Source organism: Nicotiana tabacum, chromosome 1, assembly GCF_000715075.1.
Source record: "Nicotiana tabacum cultivar K326 chromosome 1, ASM71507v2, whole genome shotgun sequence".
NCBI classification, from domain to species: Eukaryota; Viridiplantae; Streptophyta; class Magnoliopsida; order Solanales; family Solanaceae; genus Nicotiana; species Nicotiana tabacum.
Genome location: NC_134080.1, coordinates 203,350,858 through 203,367,958, shown reverse-complemented (window position 1 = coordinate 203,367,958; position 17,101 = coordinate 203,350,858).

Below are 17,101 nucleotides of genomic sequence, written 5' to 3'. Positions count from 1 at the left end.
ATCGCCCCTCGGCAAACAAAAATTCATAACCATTTCATAACTTAAAAAAATCATGGAGAAGGTAACAAAGCCGAATCAGTGACTAAATTCTGAACACCTCGTAAAACTTCAGTTTAAATGAAAGTTATTTAAAGCATGTGTTCAACATTTTCAATAGAGGCTCGGTCTAAAGATGAGTGAAAGCAGTAATTTAATCAACATACTCAACATAAACTCACTTTCAAGAGGAGTGAAAAATAGTAAGTTCATGAACAGTCCCCTCAGGCAAAGCATCACTCGTATATGTGTATATATATAGCCCCTCGGGCAAGCCACTTAGTCACTCATGACTCAACTCTCAACAATCAGCACTCACGCTCAATAGGTACCTTATCATAACCGCTGCGGCGTGCAGCCTGATCCATATATCACTGCGGCGTACAGTTCAGTGGGGGTGTACAGACACCGGAGGGGATCCTACAACCCAAGCGCTATATCGCTGCGGCGTGCAACCCGATCCACCATATCGCTGTGGCATGCAGCCCGATCCATATATCGCTGCGGTGTGCAGCTCGATCCATAAATATATAATCCTCACAACCAGACCCTCGATCTCTCTCAGTCATTAACCTCACAATCAGACCCTTGGTCTATCTCAGTCATCAACCTCATAATCAGGCCTTTAGCCTCTCTCAGTCATCAACCTCACAAGCCACTCAGACTATCAGTAAAACAGGGCGTTCAGCTCAAATATCATTTATAATATCAAAAATTTAGTGAATAAGGCTGAGTTAAGAAAATTAATAAAACACAGCATGACTGAGTACAATTATTAAGTCAAAACAGTGAGGAACAGTAGTAAACAAGCCCCATAAAGGTCCAAAATAGTTGGCACGAGGCCCAAATATGGCAATCCACCCAAGACATAGCAATATTTTTTGAAACACAATGATATTAAACAGTTTTCAATCAAATACGCGACTTAACAGTCATATGGGACGGACCAAGTCACAACCCCCAACGGTGCAAGACTCCACGCTCGTCATCTAGCGTGTTCGTAACCTCAAAGTAGCACAACGATGTGAAATCCAGGGTTTCATACCCTCAGGACAGCATTTACAATCATTACTTACCTCAATCCGGTTCAAACTCTAGCCCGCGATGCCTTTCCCCCCTTGAATTGGCCTCCAATTGCTCCAAATCTAACCAAAACCAGATTCATACCATCAAAATATGCTAAGGGAACAAAGCCCACTCGAAAATAACTAATTTACATCAAAAATCCCAAAATTGGCCAAACCCGACCCCCGGGCCCATATCTCGAAATCTGATAAAAATCACATCAATAGAATCCTTACACTCTCACGAGTCGACTAATAACAAATTCATCAAAATCCGACCTCAATCGCTCATTCAAATCCCCAAAAGAATTCTCAAACTTTTCTTCCATTTTCCCCAATTTCCACTCTAATTCTTCAAATTAAATGATGAAATTTAAGACTAAATCATGGAATTAAACCAAATATGAGTGAAGAATACTTACCCCAATTGCTCCACTGAAAATCTCCTGAAAGTTCACCTTCTCCCGAGCTCTCCAATGGCTTTTGTGATATTGGACTTAAACCCTCGATTTTAAAATATAAATTGACTGCCCAGGTATTTCTTCATCGCGAACGCAGCAGCACCCTCGCGTTCGCGAAGCACTAAGCTTCACTGACCATAATTCCCTTCTTTGCGAATGTGAGGGCCCACCTGCGAACGCGAAGACCAAACAGCCAACCATACGCGAACGTGGAACGCTCCTCGCGGACGCATAGCGTTAACTCAGGAACCTTCGCGAACGCGGGAATTTCATTGCGAATGCAAAGAACAAACAAGTTGTCCCTCTCAACAACCCTTCACGAACGCGAGTCCCTCTCACGAACGAGAAGAACAAGTCTCTGCAACAGAACAGAAGAAAAATTTGCAACTCTCAAAAATCAAAAATTGGTCCATTAACCACCTGAAACTCACCCGAGGCCCTCGGGACCTCAACCAAATATGCCAACATATCCCAAAATATCATTTAAACTTGTTCCAACCTTAGGGACACTCAAAACAACATCAAAACACCAAATCATCATCGGATTCAAGCCTATGAATTCCAAAACTTCCAAATTTTGCTTTTGATCAAAAAGTCTATCAAACCTCATCCGAATTACCTAAAATTTTGCACACACATCACAAATGACACAAAGGACCTACTCCAACTTTCAGAATTCCATTCCGACCCCTATACCAAAATATTACCTATCAACTGGAAAACGACAAAATTCCAATTTTGCCACTTCAAGCCTAAACCTTCCATGAACCTCCAAAATACATTCCTAGCACGCTCCTAAGTCCCAAATCACCTAACGAATCTAACCAAATCATAAAAAATTCCAATCTGAGATCATATACTAACAAGTCAAAACTTGGTCAAACCTTTCAAATTTTAAGCTTCAAATTGAGAATTGTTCTTCCAAATTCATTCTGATTACCTTGAACACCAAAACCGACAATTTATATGAGTCATAATACACCACACGGGGCTAGTCATGCCCAAGAACTGGCGAGTGAAGTGCAAAGTCTCAAAACGATCGGTCGGGTCGTTACATCGAGAGTCCTCCAAGTAGGCTATTAGCTCTGCGGAAGGTGTTGGTGCGCTCCATTTGCTCTAGAATTGCTTTGTTGTTAGTGTGATTAAGACATGTACTGATTAGTATGGCGGGGCCCAGTCTCAACCTTTATGATATTTATGTACTCTTGGAGAATTGTAGACATATGTCGTATACGTGAAAGATTGTACGGCCTTGTCGGCCTATGTTTTGAGTTTATAAATGATCATGTTGGCCTATTAGGCATGTATGTCATGTGTATATGATGATGTAATAAGAAAGATATGTTACATTGGTACTCAGTTGAGTAAAGTACTAGGTGCCCGTCGCAGCCCATCGGTTTGGGTCGTGACAAAAGAGAATCTACAGTCAAGTGAAGAAAGAAACGAGAGGTGACAGGCCTTGAGATAACAAAAGAATATAGGCCATAAAGTCATATCCTCATTTCGAGAAATAAGTTCGCAATTCTGATGCGATTACCAAAAGGAAAAGTTAGATCCTAGAGTAATGGAAACTAGTATGGATTGATGAACAAGATAAACTAAACATGAATTAGGGACTGGGTGATTGGATTATAGTCGGCATCATGAGAATTTCATATTTCGTTCTGACAATAATAGAATGGACAACAAAAGAAGATTCATGAGAAATTTAGAGAATGGTCATTCATGAATATGCTTCCCTAAAGCAAGCAATGTGGGCCAAGTTAAGCTTAAGGGACTGTATGTACAAGTTACATTAAGTGTCACCCTCGCGAGTAAGGAATTTTGTTATCCGCGGTACAAAAGGATTACAACAAGGCGAGTAAGGGTCATCGATGATGTGAAAAGACGCCAAATATGAAAAGGTAAAACATTTATACGTAAATCATAGTAGTACTAAATTTGAGTACTCCCCCAAAAGGGGGGAATATGGAGTGTGTTGCCTTAAGTCAGAATTAAGTGGTTTTAGTAATTATGGAATGGTAAAGGAAGAATGCGATAAAACAATGAGGAAGGATGAGATTGCACTTATCTAAATCGTATAGATATGCTACGATTCCAGATCATTATGCAAGTATGACGTCAAGGAAAGGAAGTCAAGGTTTATGCCCATGATTTTACTGAAAGTAAGGAGCCAGTGCAAGATGTAAGTTAAGACAAAGGAAATAACCCAAGAAAGATTATGCAAAGTAATATGAGAATGGGATAACGAGTACTTAGTAGTTGATTTAGGAAGAGCCTAGTTAAGGCTAGTCAGGAGGATACCGACAGATGAGCAGGTCGTGCAAGATAAATATAGTAAAATCCAACATAGTGAATTCAGCCTCGCAGTTATAACATTGTGATACTTGAGAAATATTCAGATAGGAGTCAGGGTAGTTAAAGGTACCGTATGAGTGTTATGAAAATAAAAGAGAGTGCCCCTAGAAAAACAGTCACAATATCAGTTCAGAAGCAACCCTACAAGCACATGACAGTGAAGGTAAATAAATTAGGATAAATGTACGCGAGTACGAACATAAAAAATTCTATCAAGAATATGATGTAATGCGCTCGCAACCTTACAAGAGTCAGAGGATCTTCCCTAAATACTACAATGAAAGACTGGCAGAGGAATTAAGGAAGAAGGCATCAACCTAATCTCAATTAATTGAGGAGAAAGCGGTCTTATAATAACAATCTCACAAAAACGTTGTATGCACACTATATGAAAGGGGCACCTACCGTGGCTAACGAACGGAAAGTAAAATCAAAAGTAATATTAGAGATCATATGAGTTACACAAAAATTTCGGCATGCGTAAGAACTAATATAAGCTAAGTATGTATGCACGCAACAAGGGGGAAGAAAGACCAGGAAAAGTAATGGTTTACGTTTAAAGAAAACTGAGAAGGAACGAAAGAATTATTTGATCAATGATCCAGAGTTAACTATGTTACGAACACACTTAAGATTTTGGAGTATTATCCATGCAGCATATATGTTGACAATCATACAGCCGTAGAAGACTCTGGTATAAGTTAAAGAAAAAATTGAGCCCAGGTTATAAAGTAATACCATGAGCCGCATATTAGAAGATAGATTAAGCCTACATAAAGGTCGATCAGAAAGAAGAGGAAACTAAAAAAAAGTTACATCAACTAAGTAAATTAAGAGTCTGATTACTGGACCCAGAACAGAAGGTCGACAATGCATATGAAATACGTTAATAAAATCTCTCGTTACGTCATAAGGCCATTATGCCTCTAATTAATATCATAAAATATATTATGTCTTATTCAGACTTCTGAATTAGACTCTGATTAGTAAGAGTCTGAATTAGGAGTCTGAATTAGTAAGAGTTTATTTCATGATATTAATCAGAGGCATAATGGCCTTATGACGTACCGAGAGATTTGATTAGCATATTTAATATGCATTGTCGACCTTCTGTTCTGGGTCCAGTAATCAGACTCTTGATTTACTTAGTTAATAAATCAGACTCTTGATTTACTTATCCTCCCACATGTCATATTGTTCTATCATCTGTTCATGGGTCTATAAAATACATAAGTTGGTAAAGTTTATTTCATGATATTAATCAGAGGCATAATGGCCTTATGACGTACCGAGAGATTTTATTAACGTATTTCATATGCATTTCATGCATTTATACATGCACAATGACCCATGACCAGATGGTGTTATATACGCGTATATATGTATATATATTTATATGAGATATGGGAAAAGGTTATGGCATTATATACGCACCACCACCTGATTAGCGGGTATACGTTGATGATTTTGCACAGTGGCCGAGATGATATGATGGGATGCCCTCAAAGGCCTGATGATGTTGTGAAACATGTACCTATGCACAACATGACATCCATACGCATATACATGACACTATAATTATTTTATGATTTATAGAGCTATCCATACTTACAGGTTGAGTCAGTTACTCTATATTTCTGCCATGTCTATTATGTACTTATTTATGTGCCTTACATACTCAGTACATTATTTGTACTGATGTCCCTTTTTCTTGGGTACGCTGCATTTCATGCCCGCAGGTCCTGATAGACAAGTCGAGAGTCCTCCAAGTAGGCTATCAGCTCAGCGGAAGGTGTTGGTGCGCTCCATTTGCTCCAGAGTTTCTTATGTGGTCAGTGTGATTAAGACATGTACTGATTAGTATGGCAGGGCTCAGTCCCGACCTTTATGACATTTATGTACTCTTAGAGGCTTGTAGACATATATCGTGTATGTAAAAGATTGTACGGGCTTGTCGGCCTATGTTTTGAGTTTATAAATGATCATGTTGGCCTATTAGGCACGTATGTCACGTGTATATGATAATGTAATAAGAAAGATACGTTACATAGGTACTCGGTTGAGTAAGGTAACGGGTGCCCGTCACGGGCCATCGATTTGGGTCGTGACACATGTAATGACTCAGCTGGTCATTTTGAGAGTTTTAGCCCTGAACTCCTAATTACTGCTTTTCCCGTATCTTTTTCTGCTTATGTGACTTGCCGGGAGGTTTTATTTTTGGTTTCGGAGTGATTTGGGACACTTAGTCCCTAAAATGGAAGCTTAAATTCAAGGATTTTAGTTGTAGTTGGAACTATATGAAGATGACTCTGGAATGGAGTTTTGTCGGTTCCGTTAGCTCCATTTGGTGATTTTGGACTTAGGAGCGCATCCGGATTGTATTTTGGAGGTCTGCAGCTAAATTAGGCTTGAAATGGCAAAAGTTAAACTTTTGGGAAGTTTGACCGGAAGTGGATTTTTTGATATCAGGGTTGGATTTCGATTCCAAAAGTTGGAGTAGGTCTGTAATGTTGAATAAAACTTGTGTGCAAAATTTGGGGTCAATCAAACATGATTTGATAGGTTTCGGCATCGGTTGTAGAAGTTTGAAGTTTCAAAGCTCATTAAGTTTGAATTGGAGTGTGATTCATATTTTTGTTATTGTTTGATGTGATTTGAGGGCACGACTAATTTTGCATGATATTTTAGGACTTGTTGGTATGTTTGGTTGAGGTCTTGGGTGCCTCGGGTGGACTCCATACGGTTAACGAACTAGTTTGGGACTTGTAGGAGTTGTAGAAAAATTTGATGTTTAGTTACTGATTTCCTTCTTTGCGTTCGCAAGGGGAGTACCGTGTTCGTGAATGGGAGCTAGAGGCAGGAGAGGATTTGTGCTTCGCGTTTGCGATGAAGTTCCCGCATTCGCGATGCACTGAGGTTAAAGTCTACGTGTTCGCGATGAGGATCTCGCATTAACATAGAGGAGTTGGTCTGATGAGTCACCAGGCATATAGCCTATACGTTCGTGATGAGGATCCTGCATTCGCGTGCATTTGTAAGTGGGATATCGCTTTCGCATAGAAGGTTTTGGACTGAAGGAAAATTTATTCTTCGCGAACACGAGGGTGTGTCCGTGTTCGCGAAGAAGGAAATGCCTGGGCAAACTATAACATTTTAAAAACGAGGGTTTAGACATTTTTATCAAAACTTGAGATAGAGAGCTCGGATTTGGACGAAATTTTGAGGAATTTTCGGAGACATCGGTTGGGTGATGATTTTTCACTTGTTTTTGGTTATATTCCACTAATCTATCATTAATTCCATCTTTTAATTTCGGATTTGGGTTGAGAAAATTGGGGGGAAATGGGAAAAGTTCTTCAACCAAATTGTTGAGTTTTGATTAAGATTTTGACATCAGATTTGAGTAATTTTGGTGCGACTGAACTCATGGTTGAATGAGTGTTCATATTTTGTGACTTTTATCTGATTCGGAGACGTGGACCCGGGTCGACTTTTTGGGATGATTTTCTAATTTCTTGTTAAAGCCTTGATTTCATTAATTAGATTGGTTTCTTATAGTTATATTTATGGTATGTAGTTGATTTTAGCTAGATTTGGGCCATTCGGAAGGTAAATCGTGGAAAAGGCATTTATACTAATTGATTGAGCTTGGTTCGAGATAAGTGGCTTGCCTAACCTTGTGGGGGAGGAAATCCCCTTAGGATTTGGTACTGTTGTGATACTTCTATGATATGTGAGCGCCATGTGCACAAGGTGACTAATTGTTGTAAAATCCGGTTTTTACTGAGTAATAACCCGTTACATCTTAATTGAGTTATACCAGCATGGGTAGTTATCCTGTTTTAGCCTAATATCGAATGTCTACGTGTCTTAAATGCTTATTTGAAATTTGTGCAGCATGCTTAGTTGATTTCCTAATTTTCCTTAATTTGTACCAATCTTAACCGTAGAATTCTTGTTGTTAATTGTTGTATTCATCGATTTCGAGCTGTGTGTTTACTTTTGGGACTAAGAGGCGGTACCTCCTGAGACCCCCCTGCACATTCACTTTTGGGACTACGATGAGGTACCTCAGGAGATCCCCTATACATTTACTTTTGAGACTACACGGCGGTACCTCAGGAGATCTCCTTGCTCTACCTCGGGAGATCTTCTTGCATATTTACTTTTTGGGACTACGAGACAGTATCTCGGGAGATCCCCTGCTATTTATCTCTATGTGTTGTGCTGCTATTTTTCTGTGGTATTCTCTTGTTAAATTTCCAATCTCTTATTACATTGTTATATTCTTCTGCCTTATTTATTACATACCAGTAGGGCCCCGACCTGACCTCGTCACTACTCTAGCGAGGTTAGGCTTGGCACTTACTAGGTACTGTTGTGGTGTACTCACGCTACTCTTCTGTATATGTTTTGTGTGCAGATCCAGACACTTTTTATCAGCCTCGATGTCAGTGAGCAATGGGATTGTGGGGACTTTAAGGTATATTTGCCCGCGTCTGCAGACCTCGGAGTCCTCCTTTATCCCCTCCTATGTCATTTACGTCTCCGCACTTTCTTAGACTCTGGTGTATAGAGATACTTAGTTTTTCTTCTATAGCTTGTGACTTATGATTACCGGGTTTTGGGAATACTATGTATACTCGAGTGCTGGTTTGCTTGTAAATGTTGAGCGACATTTATCATTTTATAGTTATCTATTGCAGTCTAGTTGTTAAATTCTATTTTCATTTATGTTATTCCGTAATTTGTTAGGCTTATCTAGTCGTAGAGACTAGGTGCCATCATGACGTCTTACGAAGGGAGGTTTGGGTCCTGACAGGTTGGTATCAGAGCTCTAGGTTCATAGGTGTTGTGAGTCACAAGCACGTTTAGTAGAGTCTCGCGGATCTGTACGGAGACGTCTGTACTTATCTTTGGGAGACGATGGAACTATTAGGAAACTTTCACTTCTTTTGATTCCTTGTCGTGCAAAATTGTTGACTTCAAAATTCTAAAATTCGGTCTTTTATTCTCTCATAGATTGTGAGGACACGTGCATCTGGATAAGATGATCAAGCACCCACGCCCCCTACTAGAGTTGCGGAGGCAGGTGATGGGGTAGAGGCTCAAGACGTCCACGTTGCGTAGCCAGATCACTCGCACGAGCTGCTATAGAGGAGCAGCTAGTAGCTCCGGTCGGAGCACAGGCACCTGAGATGCCTGTTACTCCACCAGCTCTTCAGGAGACCCTTGCACATTTCCTGAGCAAGTTTGGTACTCTAGCTCAGGCAGGATTTATTCCACTTGCTCATGCCACTTCTCAGGTCGGAGGAGGAGCACAGACTCTCGCCTCTCGCACCCTAGAGAAGCGGGTTCAGGTGGATTAGGTTCCAGAGGTTATACTAGTGCAACCTTCGGCCCGAGAGGAGGGCAGCTGCTTCGGAGGATGAGCAGCTCAGGCTCAAGAGGTACAAGAAGTAGCACCCTCCTACTTTCAGTAGCTTGGCATCCGAGGATGCCCAAGGTTTTCTTGAGGAGTGCCACTATATCCTCTGTACTATGGGTGTTGTAGAGTCGAGTGGGGATTTTTCACTATGTTCCAGCTTAGATAAGCAGCCTATCAGTGGTGGGCGTGCTTATGAGTTGGGTAGTCTCACATTTGCTCATAAAGGAGTATGTTCCCCAAAATCTCAGAGATGCATGGCACACAGAGTTTGAGCAGTTGCGCTAGGGTGCTATGACTATGTCAGAGTATGCAGTTTGTTTCAGTGATTTGGCTAGGCATGCACCAGCCTTGGTTACCTTAATTCAAGAGAGGGTCCGTCGGTTTATCGAGGAGATCCACCCCAGTATTAGGCTTAGCATGGCCTGGGAGTTGGAGATGGATATTTCATACCAGTAGTTTGTGGGTATCGCCAGGAGAGTGGAGGGTATGCTTGCTCGGGAGAGAGGAGAGGGAGGCTAAGAGGTCTCACAAGTCTGGAACTTATAGTGGTACTCATGCCCCAGCTGCAGTTCGTCATGATAGCGGCTCTGTGAGTCACCCTGTTCATTCAGCATTTCCAGCTGCCAGTGGTATTCAGGCCCTTTCTAGGACCCAAGAGCCTTATTATGCACCGCCAAAGTCTAGTGTATCTCCTATATGGGGTGCTTTCAGCAGTCAGTCCATCCGATCTGGACTGAGCCAGCCACAATAGCCACACCCTCCAATAGCTTGTTTTGAGTGTGGCGACACACGCCATAAGGCGAGGGATTGCCCTAAACTTAAGAGGGATGCACCTTTATAGACTTCTCATGCACCGCGTGCTCCACTGGGTCCTCAGGCTATGATTACAACACCAACTACCGCTCCACCTACTTAGTTAGCTCGAGATAAAGGTCGGGCAGGTAGAGGTCGTACTAGAGGGGGAGGCCAGGCCAGATATTGTGCTCTTCCTGCTCGTACAGAGGAAGTTGCTTCCGACTTTGTCATTACATGTATTGTTCCGATTTGTCCTAGAAATGCTTCAATTTTATTTGATCCAGAATCCACTTATTCCTATGTGTCATCTTATTTTGCTCTACATTTGGGCATATCCCGTGATTCTTTGAGTTCTCCTGTTTATGTGTCTACACTTGTGGAGATTCTATTGTTGTTGACCATTTTTATCGGTCATGTTTGTTTGTTCTTAGTGGTTTTGAGACCAGAACCGATTTATTATTGCTCAGTATGGTAGATTTTGATATTATTTTGTGCATGGATTGATTGTTGCTCCATAATGTTATTCTTGATTGTCATACCAAGACCTTGACGCTGGTTATGCCAGGCTTACCCCGGTTAGAGGGGAGAGGTACCTTAGCGTATACTCCCAGTAGAGTTATTTCATTTCTTAAAGCTCAACAAATGGTTGAGAATGTGACACATATCTAGCTTATGTGAGAGATGTCGGTATTGATACCCTTATGGTTGAGTCGTTTCCAGTAGTGAGGGATTACCTAATGTATTCCTAGCTGATCTTCCAAGCATGCCGCCCGATAGATATATAAACTTTGGTATTGATTTGTTGTTGGGCACCCGGCCCATCTCTATTCCTTCATATCGTATGGCTCCCCCTAAGTTGAAGGAGTTGAAGGAATAGTTACAGAAATTGCTTGACAAGGGCTTCATTCGACCTAGTGTGTCACCTTGGGGTGCCCCAATCTTGTTTGTGAAGAAAAAGGATGGATCTATGCGTATGTGCATTGATTATCGCCAGTTGAACAAAGTTATAGTGAAGAACATGTATCCATTTCACCGTATTGATGACCTATTTGATCAGTTACTGCGTGCCAGAGTGTTTTCCAAGATTGACTTACGTTCAAGAGATCATCAGTTGAAGATTCGGTAGCCATATATCCCGAAGACTACTTTTAGGACTCGGTATGTTCACTACGAGTTCCTTGTGATGTCATTTGGGCTGACCAACTCCCCAGTAGTATTTATGCATTTGATGCATAGTGTATTTCGACCCTATCTTGACTCATTCGTCATTATGTTTATTGATGACATTCTTGTGTACTCCCGGAGTCGGGAGGATAATGAGTAGAACCTGAGGACCGTGCTTCAGACCTTGAGAGAAAAGAAGTTATATTCAAAATTCTCAAAGTGTGAGTTCTGGTTAGACTCAATGGCATTTTTGGGTCACGTAGTGTTGAGTGATGGTATCAAGGTGGATCTGAAGAAGGTGGAAGCAGTACAGAGTTGGCCCAGACCATCCTCAGCTATGGAGATCCGGAGTTTTCTTTGTTTGGCGTGGTATTGCCATCGATTTTTTGAGGGTTTTTCATCTATTGCAGCACCTATGACCAGGCTGACCCAGAAGGGTACTCTATTCAGATGGACAGAAGAGTGTGAGGAGAGCTTTTAAAAGCTCAATACAGCTTTGACTACAGCCCCAATATTGGTATTGCCTATAGGTTCAGGGTCTTATACTGTATGTTGTGCTGCGTCGTGGATTGGTCTCGGTGCGGTGTTGATGCAAGACGGTAGGGTGATTGCCTATGCGTCCAGATAGTTATAGGTGCATGAAAAGAACTATCATGTCTGTAACCTTGAGTTAGCAGTTATTGTTCATGTCTTCAAGATTTGGTGGCACTATTTGTACGCTGTCCCTTATGAGATCCATACTGATCATCGAAGTTTGCAGCATCTATTCAAATAGAAGGATCTTAACTTGCATCAGCAGAGGTGGTTGGAGTTGCTTAAGGATTATGATATCACTATTCTATACCATCCTGAGAAGGCCAATGTGGTGGCCGATGCCTTGAGTCGTAGGGCGGAGAGTTTGGGGAGCTTAGCATATCTCCCAGCAGCAAAGAGGTTGTCGGCATTGGATGTCTAGGCCTTGTCCAACTAGTTCGTTAGATCGGATATTTCTGAGCCGAGTCAAGTTTTGTCTTGTGTGGTCTCTCAGTCTTCTCTTTATGATTGTATTAGGAAGCGTCAGTACGATGGCCCCCATCTACTCATCCTTATGGACATGTTCAGCACGGTGATGCTAAGGAGGTCACTATTGGAGATGACGGTGCATTGAGGATGCAGGGCAGGCTATGTATACCCAATATAGATGGTTTTTGTGAGTTAATTCTCCAGGAGGCTCACAGTTTGTGGTACTCCATTCATCCAGGTGCCGCAAAGATTTATCAGGACTTGAGGCAATATTATTGTTGGAGGAGAATGAAGAAGGACATAGTGGAATATATAGCTCGGTGTCTAAATTGCAAGCAGGTAAAATATGAGCATCAGCAGCCAAGTGGATTGCTTTAGAAGATAGAGATCCCGGAGTGAAAATGGGAGCGGATCACTATTAATATCGTTGTTGGGCTTCAATGGACTCAGCGGAAGTTTGATGCAGATTAGGTGATTGTGGATAGGCTGACCAAATCAGCTTATTTCATTCCTCTGATGACTACTTAGTCTTCCGAGCAGTTGGCTCGAGTTTATATCCGTGAGATTGTCAAACTTCATGGCGCGCCGTTATCTATCATCCCTGACCGGGGTACGCAGTTTACATCGTGGTTCTGAAGGGTCGTACAACATGAGCTAGGTACTCGGGTTGAGTTGATCACAGCATTTCACCCTCATATAGATAGACAGTCCGAGCGCTCTATTCAGATAATGGAGGATATGATCTATGCTTATGTGATGGAGTTTGGGGGTTCTTGGGATCAGTTCTTACCATTTACGAAGTTTGCCTACAACAATAGTTATAAGTCGAGCATTCAGATGGCACCCTATGAGGCTCTATATGGTAGGTGGTGTCGGTCTCCAGTAGGTTGATTCAATCCGAGAGAGGCTAGGTTATTGGGTACAGACTTGGTTCAAGATGCTTTGGAGAAGGTAAAGGTGATTCAGGATCGACTTCGTACAGCCCATCCTAGACCAAAGAGTTATGTGGATCGAAAGGTTCGCGATGTTTCATTCATAGTTGGAGAGCGGGTTTAGCTCCAGGTTTCACCCATGAATGGCGTTATAAGGTTTGGGAAGAAGGGCAAGCTGAGCCCGAGGGTTATTAGCCCATTTGAGGTGTTGCAGATAGTTGGGGAGGTTGCTTATGAGCTTGCCTCCCAGTTTAGCAGGAGTTCATCCGGTATTCCATGTTTATATGCTCCGAAAGCATCACGGCGATCCGTTTCATGTGTTGGATTTCAGCTCAATCTAGTTGGACAAGGATTTATCTTATGTTGAGGATTTGATGGCTACTTTGGATAGGCAGGTTCGAAAGCTGAGGTCAAAGAACATTGCTTCAGTGAAGGTTCAGTGGAGGGGTCGCCTGGTCGAGGAGCCAACTTAGGAGACCGAGCATGATATATGCAGTCGTTATCCTCATCTCTTCACCACATCAGGTATGTCTCTATGCTCGTTCAAGGACGAACGATTGTTTTAATAGGGGAGGATGTAACGACCCGGCCGGTTGTTTTGAGAGTATTAGCCCTAATCCCCTAATTACTACTTTCCTCGTATCTTTTTCTGCTTATGTGGCTTGCCGGGGGTTTTGTTTTTGGTTTTGATGTGCTTTGGGACACTTAGTCCCTAAAACGAAAGCTTAAATTCTAGGATTTTGACCGTAGTTGGAACTATGTGAAGATGACTCCGGAATGGAGTTTTGTCGGTTCTGTTAGCCCCATTGGGTGACTTTGGAGTTAGGACCGCGTCTGGATTGTGTTATGGAGATCTGTAGCTGAATTAGGCTTCAAATGGCAAAAGTTGAATTTTTGGGAAGTTTGATAGGAAGTGGACTTTTTGATATCGAGGTCGGATTCCGATTCTAGAAGTTGTAGTAGGTTCGTAATGTCGATACGACTTGTGTGCAAAATTTGGGGTTAATCGGACGTGATTTGGTAGGTTTCGGCATCAGTTTTAGAAGTTTGAAGTTTCGAAGCTCATTAAATTTGAATTGGAGTTTGATTCATATTTTTGTTTTTGTTTGATGTGATTTAAGGGCTCGACTAAGTTCATATGATGTTTTAGGACTTGTTGGTATGTTTGGTTGAGGTCCAAGTTGCCTCGGGTGGATTCCGGATTGTTAACAGACTAGTTTTGGACTTGTAGGAGTTGCAGAAAAATCTGGTGTTCAGTTGCTGGTTTCCTTCTTTGCGTTCACGATGGGAGTACCGTGTTCGCGAAGGATAGCTGGAGGCAGGAGGGGATTTGGCTTCGCGTTCGCGATGAAGGTCCCGCCTTCGCGAAGCTCTGAGGTGACAAGTCTACTCGTTCGCGAGGAGGGTCTCGCGTTCGCGTAGAGGAGTTGGTCTGATGAGTCACCGGGCATATAGCCTACGCGTTCGCGATGAGGATCCCACGTCCGCGTAGGGTAAGGCAGTGTATATTCCGCGTTCGCGAGTGGGCTCTCACGTTCGCGTAGAAGGTTTTGGACTGAATTAAAATTTATGCTTTGCGAATGCGAGGGTGTGTCTGCGTTTGAAAAGAAGGAAATGCTTGGGTACACTATAACATTTCAAAAATGAGGGTTAGCTATTTTTATCAAAACTTGAGATAGAGAGCTCGGATTAGGACGAAATTTTGAGGGATTTTCGGAGGAACCGATTGGGTAATGATTCTTCACTTATTTTTGATTAAATTCCACTAATCTATCATTAATTCCATCCTTAGATTTCGGATTTGGGTTGAGCTAATTGGGGGGGAAATGGGAAAAGCTCTTCAAACAAATTTTTGGGTTTTGATTGGATTTTGACATCGGATTTGAGTAATTTTGGTACGAGTGAACTCGTGGTTGAATGGGTGTTCTTATTTTGTGATTTCAAGACGTGGGCCCGGGTTGACTTTTGGGGCAATTTTCTAATTTCTTGTTAAAGTCTTGATTTTATTAATTAGATTAGTTTCTTATAGTTATAGTTATGGTATGTAATTGCTTTTGACTAGATATGGGCCATTCAGAGTTGGAAAATCATGGAAAAGGCATTCTTACTAATTGATTGAGCTTGGTTCGAGGTAAGTGTCTTGCCTAACCTTGTGTGGAGGAAATTCTCTTAGGGTTTGGTACTGTTGTGATACTTCCATGATATGTGAACGTCGTGTACGCGAGGTGACAAGTGCGTACACGGGCTAATTGTTGTAAAACTCGGTTTTTACTGAGTAGTAACCTGTTACATCTTAATTGAGTTATAGCAGCATGTGTAGTTATCCTGTTTTAGCCTAATATCGCATGTCTACGTGTCTTAAATGCTTATTTAAAATCTGTGCAACATGCTTAGTTGATTTCGTATTTTTCCTTGATCTATATCAGTCTTACTGTAGAAATCTTGTTGTTAATTGTTGTATTCATCGGTTTCGAGTTGTGTGTTTACTTTTGGAACTACGAGGCGGTACCTCAGGAGTTCCCCCTGCACATTTACTTTTGGGACTATGAGGCGGTACCTCGGGAGATCTCCTTGCACATTTACTTTTGAGACTACGAGGTGGTACCTCGGAAGATCTCCTTGTATATTTACTTTTTGAGACTATGAGACGGTATCTCGGGAGATCCCCTATTGTTTACCCCTATGTGATGTGCTGCTATTTTTCGGTGATTTTATCTTGTCAAATTTCCAGTCTCTTATTACATTGCTATATTCTTTGGCCTTATTTATTATATACTAGTAGGGCCCTGACCTGACCTCGTCACTACTCGATCGAGGTTAGGCTTGGCACTTACTGTATACTATTGTGGTGTACTCACGCTACTCTTATGCACATGTTTTATGTACAGATCCAGGTACTTTTTATGAGTCTCGATATCAGTGTGAGATTGTGGAGACTTCAAGGTATATCTGCCGGCGTCTTTGGTGTCCTCCTCTATCCCCTCCTATGTCATTTACATCTCCGTACTTTCTTAGACGTGGTGTATAGAGATACTTAGTTTTTATTTTATAGCTTGTGACTTATGATTACCGAGTTTTGGGAATATTGTGTATACTCGATTGTTGGGTTACTTGTATATGTCGAGTGGCATTTTATCATTTTATAGTTATCTGCTGCAGTCTAGTTGTTAAATTCTATTTTCATTTCTGTTATTCCGCAATTTGTTAGGCGTACCTAGTCATAGAGACTAGGTATCGTCACGAGGTCTTACGGAGGGAGGTTTGGGTCGTGATAAGGCAAAAAGTAATTCATGTCGTACCGCGACATTAAATCAGGTGCTTGTTGGGAAGCAACCCAACTTTACTGATTTCATTTATTTTTAGTTTTTTTTTATTGTGTTATTTTTATATTGCTATTTTTTAATTTTTGTAGGAGGAGCATGAGAATCAAAGACATTTGAAGAAAGTAAAAGAAAACAAGATGGAAGAAACTAAGTATGGGGTGCCCGCATAGAGGACCAATGCTCGGGAAAAGTCTAACTACTCCATGAGCTGCTAATGCTTTGGCTTTTGGCCTACCAGAGAGTTTCTTTTACCCTCTTATTAATTATGATGTGCATTAGGGACAATGCACAATTTTAAGTGTGGGGTGGGAGAAGACTGTTTGGGTGATTTCTTGTGTTATGTTATGTATGCTAAAAATGATTAAATAAAAAATAATTGGGTAGAAATAATACCTCTTGGTTTTTCTTATAGTCGCGATTCTTTTTCAAGGAATGACTCTTTGAACCAGACAGTAATTTTTTTTAGGTAGAATTTTCAAAAATTTTGGAATTTCCGAGATGAATTTCTTAGTCCGTTTTCTTGAGGGATTAGTCTACA